Genomic DNA, 225 nt, shown 5'->3' on the forward strand with positions numbered 1-225 from the left:
TTTTTCTCACTGTCATTTAGTGAGAAATAGCGACTGAACATTTTTCAGCAAAAATTCGGTGGGAAAATAAAGATTTTTTAATAGTGTTTTGTTCAATGGGTACCATAAAAAGGCGTTCTCCAGAAGCCAGTTTCAGAAGCCTCACGTAAACAAGGGGAAAATCATATAAAACCAAGAAAGGAAAAGTTCCCCAAATGATTTTAGTATTAGCCGCCTATCGCAGAA

This window comes from Lycium barbarum, chromosome 6 (assembly GCF_019175385.1).
Source record: "Lycium barbarum isolate Lr01 chromosome 6, ASM1917538v2, whole genome shotgun sequence".
Taxonomy (NCBI): Eukaryota; Viridiplantae; Streptophyta; class Magnoliopsida; order Solanales; family Solanaceae; genus Lycium; species Lycium barbarum.